At 36.8% G+C, this 10,517-nt stretch overlaps 1 protein-coding gene across 3 annotated transcripts in view; it reads left to right on the plus strand.

The window, feature by feature from the left end:
• Nucleotides 1-10,517, plus strand: part of LOC106882728 (uncharacterized) — a 180,360-nt gene that overhangs the window by 27,986 nt on the left and 141,857 nt on the right. The window lies entirely within an intron of this gene.

Raw genomic sequence — 10,517 nt, forward strand, 5'->3', positions numbered from 1 at the left:
TCAGACGGCTCAAGTGTTCCTTCCTCACCATTTACTTTATACTGTTAGATACTTCAGTCAACAATATATGCGTTCCGTTCTATTATTATTTCCTGAAAACTTTTCCATCTTTTATCAAACATAGTTCATAAATTTTTCTTAGCTCTATTTTAAGCAGAATGTTCTCTCTTTCTCTCTCTCTCTCTCTCTCTCTCTCTCTACATATATATATATATATATATATATATATATATATATATGCACACACACACACACACACACACACACATATGCATGCCTCATATATTCTGTATAATTACTATCCACCGGGCTTGAGACTGAATGCGATAACTACAAATAGAGGCCGACACACGTAGATGCTCATAAACACGCACAATTTATGTACACACACGGGGGAGGGGCTGGCTTTGGGTAGAAGAAAATTACTGCAGGATTAGTAAATTTTGATTTTATTCAACATATTCCCGTCGCAGATTCACACACTTATTGCAGTGAAGCCTTGTAAAAGAACTCGGGATGCACATAATGCTTTATGAGTACAAAAAAGGAAACTCTGCAGCCAACTCGAAACAGACACTCAGTTTATGGGAAAGAATGCTTAAATGAAAGATCTTGCAGAAGATGGTTTTCAAAATTCAGAAGTGAAGATGAAGATCGAACAGGACATCCAGTTAAGTTTGATGATAAGCGCCTTGAGGCATTACTTGAAGAAAATCCTGCATTATCAGTTGAAGAATTGGCAATAAAGCTTAGTTCAAACCATACAACTGTTCGTCGTCATCTTCAACAACTTGGAAAATGGGTGCCTCATGAATTGTCCGAAAGCAAGCACAAATCCCGAGTTGACATCTGCTCTTCTCTCCATTCTCGCGAACTCATTTCACCCTTTTTGGATTGACTGGTGACAAAAAATGGATTTTCTATCGAAATGTTAAACGTCGTAAACAGTGGCTTGGTAAAAGGGAAAAAGCTCAACCACAACCGAGATGGGAACTTCATGGGAAAAAGGTTCTTCTCTAACTGGTGGGATTGCAAAGGAGTAATTCACTTTGAATTGTTACCACTTAATGCAACAATCAATGCTCAAGCCTACTGTCAGCAATTAGAGCGTTTGAACCAAGCTTTGAAGAAAAAAAGACCCGCTTTAGTGAATCGGAAAGGAGTAATGTTTCATCAGGACAATGCGCGACCCCACACTGCAAGATCACATCACAGAAGATCGAAGAGCTTGGTTGGGAAAAAATTCTTTATCTACCTTATTCTCCCAACCTTGCTCCTTCAGACCACCATTTGTTTCGTAGTTTACAGAATCATTTGGGGGACATAACTTTCGCAAGCCAGGAGGAGGTCGAAACTGACATTTCAGAGTTCTTCGCTTTGAAACCAAAAGAGTTTTACATTGATGGGATTAAAAAGCTTGTAGATGGAAGGAAGTCATAGATAATCAGGGAAAGTACATTGGTGATTAAATTTCAATTAAATATAACATTTGATCACTTGCTTTCTTTATTCAAAATTCGGACAGAACTTATGGGATGACCTGATATATATATATATATAAACAAATAGTAAATGAGTATATACATATATACGTACAGGTATGTGCATACCGACATCCACCTGTATGTATAGGTGCATATCTGGGTACAGGACATTGCAAACAAACGTAGACGAGAACACACGAGCCACATAGAGAACATTCTCCTTCATCAGCCACCCACGTTTTAACACCGGCGTTTCGACGAGCTTGGGCAGGACGCATCGCTAAAACGGCTCGTCCCATGGATCGCAGATTAAATTTGTATACGCAAATTAAATCTAGCCATGGAGGAATGTAGTGGCGGACAAAAAACAAGACAGGAAAATAAACAGAAAAGGCTTTACGGCCAGACGAGAAAAATTATGTGTGTATGAACGCGATGAGGCACGGACTCGAGAGGGACAAAGTGGTGCGTGCGTTGCTTGGCGAAAGCCAAGGAAGGAAAGGATTATTGACCGGAAGCATGTGACCATGCCGGTGTAAAGGGAAGAGAGAGAGTGGTAGAGGGAGAAACAGGGAGGAAGTAGAAGAATAGGTGAGCAACGAGAGGAAAAGAGAAAGAGAGGAAATACGAGGGGGAAAAAGAGATACGTAGTAGTAACAGAGGAAGAACGAGAGGGGTAAAGCGAGATACGTAGTAGTACAGAGGAAAAACGAGGGGGGGAGGAAAGAGATAGAGTAGCGTCGGAGGATATGAGTTTACGAAAACTACTTACATTTTGGAAGACGCTGCGTTCAATCATGTAAAAACAAATAGTAAATGAGTATATGCATATATACGTACAGGTATGTGCATACCGACATCCACCTGTATGTATAGGTGCATATCTGGGTACAGGACATTGCAAACAAACGTAGACGAGAACACACGAGCCACATAGAGAACATTCTCCTTCATCAGCCACCCACGTTTTAACACCGGCGTTTCGACGAGCTTGGGCAGGACTATTTGTTTCATCCTGAGTTGGAGATATAAATTTAAGGATTCGTTCACTGAACCTCTAAAATGAATGGGGGTTTTTTGTGGGGGGGGGGGGGTTCTTTGCAGTAATATGGATAAAATCTGGTTGTAATTTGTTTTCAAATATAGTAATAAACACAAGCCAAAATTGTATTATGAATATTGTGTTTTTAGTCGGTGTCAGTAAGGCAATGACTACAGCAATGGATCTAATGTACAAGTAGGAGTTCGCTAAAGATCGGTTCGATATGTAGACAAAATGTTGGTAGAAACTCCGAGCAATGGACAGAAAAAGGTGCAGCGGTATCACAGGAAGATTAAGAGAAAAAGTAGTTTTGTGTGTAGCAGACACAGGTACAATAAACGCTAACAATATACCGAGAATAGACTTCCTTAAATGTCTGGTTGGGGTCCTTAGAAGTAGTAGGTAGCTTTCGTTACCTATGCGACCAAGTTAGTAGTGGAGGAGAAAATTCTGAAAGCGTAGTTGCTGAAATAACAGGCTGGGAAAAGTTCAGAGTGCTACTACATTTGTTGGTAACAAAAGGCCTCTTCCTCAAAGTGTATGATTGTATGATGCCTGTGTACGTACAGCTATGCTAGGCGGTAGTGAAACATGGGCTGTGACTACTGAGGACCTTCGTAGGCTTCAAAGAAATAAAACCAGTATGCATCTGCTGGATGGATAATGTCAGTGTGTGTGTGTACGGCAGAGTGTAAATGATTTAAGAGAAAAATCAAGTAAAAGAGAAAAGATTGCACTGGTATGGTCATGTGATGCATATGGATGAGAACAGCTACATAAAGAAGTGCTCATCTCTAATTGTTGTGGGAACCTGTGGAGGAAAGAAGTAGGACAAAGTAGTGAGGAAGAACCTTGGACTTCACAGAGGAGATGACAAGACCCATCAAGCTAAATAGAACTATGTCTATCCATACAAGCATGTCCTCCACTTTCCTCTCTCAGCTGAGAGGCCCTTCCCTTCAGAGCCCGCGGATGCTGGTTTCACGTAAAAAGCACTTGTGCTTGTGTCACATAAAAAGTACGCATGCTGGTGCCACATAAAAGCGCCTGTACTGGTACCTCGTAGAAGCGCCCGTGCTAGTGCCACGTAAACAACACTCAGTACACTGTGTGACGCGGTTGGCTTAGGAAGAGCATCCAGCCGTAGAAACCATGTCAGAATAGACAATTGGAACCTGGGCAGCTCCCCAGCTGGCTAGTTCTTTGTCAAACTGTCCAACCCATGCCAGCATAAAAAGCAGACGTTAAATGACGATGAGTTAGGTTCTGCAAAGCAGTACACCTTGTGACTAACCAGCATACTCCACTACTATACCCATATTTTTCTCTTTCTTTCTTTATGTCCAAAGTAGAGCAAGAGTTCAGCGACCTTTTTTCTGTTCATGGACCAGATGCCTATGAGGCAATGATGGTGGACCACATTCATCTACTGAACTAATATAATAACTAACAAGGTAATAATAATAAAAGTTGGGACCATGGATTAATTTGACATTTATGCTGTCATTGACACAACAGTTAGCGTGATATTTGCTGATGATAGGCTGGATGAAACCAGGGATACACGTTTTCGAACAGTTCATCAATGACTCCTGTTTCTTAACTTGTTTTTCGTGCATTTCACTTTTGAAAATGTTACTGAGAGAACATGTGTGGCGGATACGTTTTTTTCGCCCACCCCCCTCCCCGTATATCTGTCTAGTTGAGAGAAAATCCGGGTCCCAAATGATTTTTCTTGTAGAACTTTAGTGGAGACTAGCAGTATAACCCGACGTTGTCCGGGTGTGACTTATTACGCCATCTACGATTAGTCTTGCTAGGTGAAAATCAACTAAAAAAGAAAGCCTTACAACGAAAAAACCCTTATGATGTAAATATGTTCATAATTCAAAAGATGAAATTAATAGGGTAAGTATGAAGGCTGTTTTGTGTAACATTATTAAATGTACGTAAATTTCATCCGTCTAATTGGCTATACAAATGCTTGTGCAAAACAACTTTTTGCGCTGCCTTGATTACACATAGCAGGGTAATTCCTTTTCGCGGGAGGTATGACGGCAATTTCTGATGAAGCAATTGCTGGCGATCTGTTGCTACACAGTTCTGGCAGAATTCGATCAGATTGGGCAGTGGATGATGATGCACCGTTTTGCATTATGTTCAAAGTAACTTCTGGAATGTGGTGAATTGCTGCAGTCTGTTGCTGTCTTTTTAAACCGGTCGCTTTCTTTCCCCAGCAAGCTCTCTTGTTTGGAGGCATAATCTATGTACATATTAAACAGAACAACAAAAGTTATAACAGATGGGAGGGTCGGTAGTTTTCACATTTCGGTGATTTTTCAGATTAACACCCGCACGATTACCTAACCCTAACCCTAAAACCGTAACCGTAAGACTAACCCTCATCGTAACCCTAAAACCGTAACCCTAACACCCTAGTGAAAATCGTGCGGGTGTTAATCTGAATAATAATAATAATGACCTCTGCAGATCAAACTCCCAACCCACAACTAAGTCTTAAGTGCATATATATATGGGCAACACACACACATACACACTAAATAAAAAAATGTTAGTAAGTACAGAACTTCAGCATTATATATTAAGATGGGCAACACACACACACACACACACACTAAAAAAAAATGACAGGTATTTGTATGTATGTGTGTATTAATGTGTATTGTGTTTATATATGGTAGTAAGTAAATGCGTTTCAAGAAAGTTATTAAAAAAATTCAGTTTGTAAGGAATAAATGTTTGACTGTCGATCGTATTTGGAAGAGAATGACAGATATTTGTATGTATGAGTGTGAGAGTTCAAATTCCGTCGGAGTTGACTTTGCCTTTCATCCTTTCGGGGTCTAAAAAATAAGTACCAGTTGAACACAGGGGTCAATATAATCGACTATTCTCCACCTGCCCGAAGCCGGCGTTTTGGGAAAAATTTAAGATAATAATAATAATAAATAAATAATAATAATAATGACCTCTGCCGATCAAACTCGCAACCCACAACTAAGTCTTAAGTGTATATATATATGGGCAACACACACACACTAAATAAAAAAGTTGTTAGTAAGTAAAAGTGTTTTAAAAAAGATTTTAAAATTTTCCGATTAAAACCCGTACGATTTTCACTACAGTGTTAGGGTTAGGGTTTGTTAGGGTTAGGTAGGTAATGATGCGGGTGTTAATCTCAAGATTTACGAAAAGATTTTCAAAAAAAACTCACAGTTTGTAGGGAATAAATGTTTGTTGATCGTATTTGAGAAAGATGTCTCGCTGGTAAATGACGGTGTTAGAAATGGAAAGTAAACTTATAATTCCCGCCAATTAGAATGAGGTCATTGGTAACCATAGGTACATATATATTTGTGTATTTACGTATGATTGGCAGTGTGTCTGTTTATTTGACTCTCACTCTCCTTCATTTCTTTGTCTTTTTTCTTGGATCATTCGTAAACGTTGATAAGAGAAAGTAGCAATTGAAACGATGTGTAAGAGGAATAGAAATAGTTAATTTTAGAAGGGCAAAGTAATTTTGTATGTACTTTTAGTATCTGTCATTACAGTATCGAAATGTGATTTGATACTGAAATAGTTTTCTTTTTCTCTTTCCTTTATTTTTGTATTTGTTGTTTGATTTTTCGTAAAGGCTCATTAAGAGAAAGTAGGAGTTGAAAGGATTTGTATTAGAAAGGGGAAAATGTTTACTTGTATAGTTTTAAGTATTTTATTCGCTATTAGGAATTTTTTGGAGTGAAAAAATGACGCAGTGACCTAACTTATTGTATTTAGAATATTAATTGCGATTGTTTAATCGAAGAAATTTGGGATTGTGTAAATGTATGAATTTTAAACATATACACACACACACACACACACAAAATCTGCATTTTATAGTATAGATACATCTTCTGCGTGAAGTTTTTGCTTTTTTGACAGATCATTACTATATCTTATTGAATTTTATCTAGTACGGCGTCTATTTCCACATCGAACTGAATACTAAATAGTTTGAATTGCCTGTGTGAACAAATCTCAGTAATACGAAGAGAAAAGTCCGTTCTTAAGTCATATATCACAGCCACAAATATGTTGCTGCCTGTAGATTTGTTCTCCTCTGTGAAAAGTATGAGTGTAGTTTGATTTCTGCGGTTGACATTACCATCATTATATTGTATTTTTACTGGTCTTTGTTTTGGTTTTGGAACACCGATCTTTGATTTTGTAGGAACAAATAAGTCCATCCTCCTAAATTCATTGAATTTCGGATGATTTATCTATCCCAAAGTGCCTCTCGATGTGATTGCCTGGTTTACTGAGTTTGCAAGAAAGAAAAAGTATTCAATAATCACTATAGTTATTTTACTTAAAACCAAAACATTTCTTTATGAAAATTGCAGTACCAAAGTTTACTTCAACAGCTTGTTGACAATATGCTGTTTGAGGCTAAGTTAGAATGTTCTCTATTCTTACAAGAATATCAAAAGTGGTTTGTTTTATTGGTAAGTACTGTGTAGCTACAAATGAATTAACAACATAATTCATTATATATTCTCGTGTGCTACATGTTAAAAAACAGTAAATTGTTTTCGAAAATAACAGCAACAAAATAGTAAAATGGTTACCTATTAAAAGAATTGTCTTTCTGTTTATAAACTTATAAATACAATAGTTTTAATAAAACTATTTAAAAACTTAATGTCCTTAAGAAATAATTTTGAGTTAAATGGCATTATCACATCCTAACTGACAGTTTTCTGAGACAGACTGTTTTGATTCCAAGTGACTTACATCAAGTTAGCGACGTAAAACCAGAATGTTCTAGCACACGTCAGAATATTGGAATATTGGTTAAATGAAACGGTAAATTATGTGAATATTACAAGTTGAATTTACGGAAAATGGTAAAAGCAGATGTGTTTAGATTATTGTTTTTAATTATTGTAATTACCAATTAACAAAATACGCGATCTAAAAATCAGTCTGAAATCAATCGAAGGTCGGTTGGTTCACTAATTTTGTTTAAGGACTGGGGGTCGGCACCTGATTGGGTCCAATGCGTTGCCAACTACTGATTTATACTATGCGTAACTAGTGATTTTATATTATATGACTGCGTAGGTGTGTGTATTTGTATGTTTATACATCTATGTATGTGTGTGTACTCGTATATACACATGCATACACACACACATACACAGTGAAAATATGTAGATACAGAGTATGTGTATTTATGTGTTGTATGTAATAAGATTGTATGTATGATAAATATATAGTGTATTGTGCGTGTGTGTATGTGTATTTCGTTAAATATGTCTGCATGGTTTTTTATTCTTCCTTTATATACCCATCCTTCTGCATACTTCCCTATTTGAAAGAATCCTTTCCTGTATAATGGTTTCTACAGAAATCGGAGAAAGGCGAAAGAAGCTATGGTTTTGGTCCTCAGTACATTACTGGTATTATATTATCACCACCCCCTTCCTCCACGCACACACACCTTCACCACCCCCGCCACCACCAGATGGAATAAAGAGGAAGTTGATCCCGCCCAGTTTTGAACTCAAAACGTAACCATGCTGCTACTGTGGTGGTGGAGATGGGGATTGCACTCACTGCCTTGTAAACATGATGATGATGATGATGGTGGTGATGGTGATTATCATGATGATGCAACTAGTATGTGCTTTCAATTAGCTTATGCAGCATGTTAAGTTCCCTGTTTCGAGGAATATTTCCCATTGATCTTTCCAGATCAGTGAATGAGAAAGTAACTATTGATTTGTGCGTGTGTTGGGGGCAAAGATGGCTCTTCTCCAAAGAGTGAAGATGCCGCGATGGTGATGGTGGTGGTGGTTAGTAATCTCCTTTATTTACCGTTCACTCTTTTCTTGATTCTTTGATGTCTGTCAATGAATTTCGTGGTCGCGATGCTAATGGTTGTGGGGATAAAGCAACCAATCTGTCGATATATCTGTCTACATATATATATGTGTGTGTGTGTGTGCATTACACACACAGACACATATATGCATGCAATGTACACACACACATATTTATATATATGCACATATATGCATGTAATGTATACACACACACATTTATATACATATATATATGTGTGTGTGTACATTACACACACACACATATGCATGCAATGTATACACACACACATTTATATACATATATATGTGTGTGTGTACATTACACACACACACACACATATGCATGCAATGTACACACACACATATTTATATATATGCGCATACATGCATGTAATGTGCCCATACACATATTGAAGTGAAACAAGTTTATACAGGGATATCTTTATATGTTTAGACGTGTTGGCATCTGAGTCATTTCGGTAACGAGTATGAAAGAAAGCTGTGGTCATTAACACCGCCCCTGTTTGTGTTTGTCGAGTATAATAAATGCTGTTATCTACTTCTACGAGAAATTTCTACCAACAATACAATGGTGCCTCTGATAGTCGTTATGTTCTAAGAGATCCATCCTGTATCCTACCCCTACAAATATCCAGGACCGTGTAGTAGGATTATGTTAGTGAGCTTGTCTGGTAGGAGCCGCCTGTTGGGTATCAAATTCGTTTTGCTAGTTATTTTCGGATGGCTAGGTAAACGCAATTTCAAATACAACTTTGGATACACAATCACTCACCAGACTTTCTCTTTCTTGTAAACGAGGAACAATCATACGTAGCATTACCAAAAGGAAATGTGTCTACGTTTTCCTCTAGCCTGCCCCTCCGCCCACGTTTTATTTTTATTTTTATTTTTTAAGTAGGGGTAGGGAAACTTTACCTTTTTCAGTTAAAGAAGAATCTAGTTTGACGCAGCCATGTTAGTTTATCTCCGGTCTTTCAATTAAATAGTTTCGACCTTGTGAAATTGATTTAAACACATCGGAGGACAGTATGTTTAAGTGTCTGTGTGTAGGCTCCGCGTCAGAAAATGGTTAAAAGGTTCTCTTAACAATTCCGAAATCTGGGGTTCGGTTCCACTACGTGACATCTTGAGCAGTTGTATCTTTCTATAACTGTGGATCAAGACAATCAAGCTTTGTGACTAAAATTGGGGTAAACGGAATTCGGCAGATGGATTGTGCCTATAATGCAATGGCTCAGACTTCTCTCACAGATTCTCCATTCAGTAGAATACGCGGCGACTTTTACACTATAATTCAGTCAGTATGAATTTCGGTTAGTCGATTACCTTAAATATTCGTTCATGAAACTGACTGAAAATGCCCTGTTGAAAACTATCATCTGGTCCTTGTACGCCTCTTGCCGAGTCCACTCTGTAACATGCACTTTGATTGAATGATAATACTTTTCTCTTTCTGTCCCATCAATCTCGGAGACCCAATAAAGTGTCATACGACAAGTTCAAAGAATCTATGTCTGGCCGCTTAGAATAAAGAAATCAAAGACAAGTCTCTGAGAGTAAATAGATATTTAATCCATAATCGACTAAATATATTTTGTCGAACTAGCATTTAGGGATTAAATATTGTTATACATGTGTGTGTGTGTGTGCGTTGTGTACATATATATATATATATATATATATATATATATATATATATATATATATATATATATATATGAGAGAGAGAGAGAGAGTTAAACGCAGGTGTTATTCAAATTCTTTTACTTCCGACGTACTTGCGTGAATTTTGCTACCCGGGTAACTGTTTATTGAATTTTCCGTGTTAACTGTAAACAAAGGAAAATTCACTCATCCATATATATATATATATATATATATTTGTTTTATATATATATATATATATATATATATATATATATATATATATATATATATATATATATATTTGTTTTATATATATATATATATATATATTTGTTTTATATATATATATATATATATATTTGTTTTATATATATATATATATATATATTTGTTTTATATATATATATATATATATATATTTGTTTTATA

This window comes from Octopus bimaculoides, chromosome 4 (genome assembly GCF_046866305.1).
Source record: "Octopus bimaculoides isolate indiv1 chromosome 4, ASM4686630v1, whole genome shotgun sequence".
NCBI lineage: Eukaryota > Metazoa > Mollusca > Cephalopoda > Octopoda > Octopodidae > Octopus > Octopus bimaculoides.